Here is a 2,771-nt window from a genome sequence, read left to right as displayed (position 1 = left end):
TTAAAATAGGATCCGATATAGATATAGCTGCACCAAATACCCAAAGTTTTGAATGAAATTTTGGACATCATAGCTAATTATAATTATTCAGCTTAGATTTATATATTAATCCCGTATATATTTTCTTGCGATGTCCTAAAACTGTGCACTACATACCCAGAATTTTTTGATTGATATGAAATCTTGGTCTGCGTGACTTGCTGCAGCAAACCGAATGAGATGATGACATGAAAATTCAAAAATAACCTAGAATGGTCCCGATTTAAAACAAAACGGAAAATCGACGTCGACAAACTGCAATCACTACAGGTAGCAGAGCCTACTACGCTCACATTATCCACTTGAATATAAAGTGACATACAGCGTGCTGTGTGAATGAATAAAGCCAATGATCAATGGCATTAGAGAACCATACCAACGCGGCGTCAGGCAAATCCACTACTGATGAGATTTTCACTCTGCGCCAAATCCTGGAGAAGACCCACGAAAAACAAATCGTCACATTCAATCTATTCATCGACTATAAAGCCGCATTCGACAATGCTTAAAGACATGTCTGCATTCGGCATTTCTGCAAAATTAATTCGACTTTGCAGGAAAACTTTAACTGGCACACTGTCAGCAGTTATAATCGGAAAGAACCTCTAGGAACCCTTCAATACCGAACGAAGATTCAAAGAAGGTGACAGTTTATCGTGTGCCCTTTTTAACATTCTGCTGGAAAAAGACATATGTGAATCAAAGGTGAACAGAAGTGACACTCTGTACTCCAAACATTACATTTTAGTCGCCTACGCTGATGACTTCGACATAACAGCCACCTTTAAACGCATTAAGAAGGAGTCTACCAAGTGGGACTGGCTGTAAATGACGAGAAGACCAAGGTGGTGGTATCAACCGGTAAGACGTCCAATAGACTCGGACGAACCGTGGAACTTAAAAACTAGAGCTTTGAGGTAGTTAGAGATTTTATCTACTTTCGTACCGCCATAAATAAAACAAATGGCATAAGTTTTGAGATTCGCAGAAGGATAGTGTTGGTATCTAGGTAAGAAATTTGGAAACAAATGACCTCTCGACCAAATTCACACTCTATATGTTTACAGATCTGAAGCATGGGTACTTGCGCAGCTCTCGAAGAGTTTAAGAAATAGATTATCCGAAATATCTACATTCGGATCTGCGTTGATGGTGAACATAGCCGTCGAATGAACTTTTATCTTGTACCATTTATTCTCATACATCGACAAAGTCAGACGTATCGAGCTGCAGCGACTAAGGTGACTAGGCCATTTTGTGAGAATGGATGGGGATGCCCCAGCTCAAAAGGCATATAAAGCGAGCCAACTCATAGGTCACACAGAAGGGCGAGGCCAATTCAAAAGGTAGCGTACAAGACCGACGCGTCTGGAATTTTTTTTAAGCTCGGCTTAGGGAACAAATATTTTCTTAGAGCCAGCTACGTATGTAAGGAAGTCGCAAACAAGGACAAAAAAATATTAATCACACTCAACAACATGAAGTATGATGAATTTGTCCCACAACTTAACCTATGGGGAATGTCAAGTCTCAAGCATTGAGTACTTGAAAATCGATCAAACAACCATCAATGGGAAAAATAATTATTTGCATCTAATTGATATACCTGTATTATCTATACAATAAACTACAAGATCCCTATAGACTTAGGTAGACTTGTTATACCCTTCACCACTCTGTGGTACAGGGTATTATGTCTTTGTGCATATGTTTGTAACAGGCAAAAGGAAACGAGATAGACACATGGTTCCTTTTGAGAATATGCACAGAATCACTTTCTGAGTTTTTCTAAGCTCGGCTTAGGGAACAAATGTTTTCTTAGAGCCAGCTACGTATATAAGGAAGTCGCAAACAAGGACAAAAAATATTAATCACACTCAACAACTTGAGCTATGATGAATTTGTCCCACAACTTAAGATATGGGGAATCTCAAGTCTCAAGCATTGAGTACTTGAAAATCGATCAAACAACCATCAATGGGAAAAATAATTATTTGCATCTAATTGATATACCTGTATTATCTATACAATAAACTACAAGATCCCTATAGACTTAGGTAGACTTGTTATACCCTTCACCACTCTGTGGTACAGGGTATTATGTCTTTGTGCATATGTTTGTAACAGGCAAAAGAAAACGAGATAGACACATGATTCCTTTTGAGAATATGCACAGAATCACTTTCTGAGTTGATTTATGCATGTCCGTTCGTCCGTCTGTCTGTCGATGTTAAATTGTAAACAAAGTACAGGTCGCATTTATAATCCGAATTGGATGAAATTTGGCATAGGTCAGCTATTTGGCCCAAGGACGAACCCTATATATTGGGAAAAATCGGCTCAGATTTAGATATAGCTCCAATATATATTTTCGTCCGATTTAATGTAAACGATTCATATATATCTTTCGATTTACACGAAATTTTGTACAGCGTAATGAATTAGGTCAAGAATTATGTGTGTTAAGTTTCGTGAAAATCGGTTCATTTTGAAATAGCTCCCATATATTTTCGTCCGATTTAAGGTAAATGGTGTACCAAAGTCCCTAAATATCTTTCGATTTGTACGAAATTTGGTACAGCGTAATGAATTAGGTCTAGAATGATTTGTGTCAAGATTCCTGAAAATCGGTTCAGATTTGGATATAGCTCTCATATATATTTTCGTCCGATTTAAGGTAAATGGTGTACCAAAGTCCCTAAATATATTTCGATTTGCACGAAATTTGGTAC

Source organism: Musca vetustissima, unplaced genomic scaffold (genome assembly GCF_032173495.1).
Source record: "Musca vetustissima isolate MV318-11 ecotype Yass unplaced genomic scaffold, APGP_CSIRO_Mvet_v1 utg26041, whole genome shotgun sequence".
In the NCBI taxonomy this organism is placed as follows: Eukaryota; Metazoa; Arthropoda; class Insecta; order Diptera; family Muscidae; genus Musca; species Musca vetustissima.
This window is presented reverse-complemented; position numbering follows the sequence as displayed.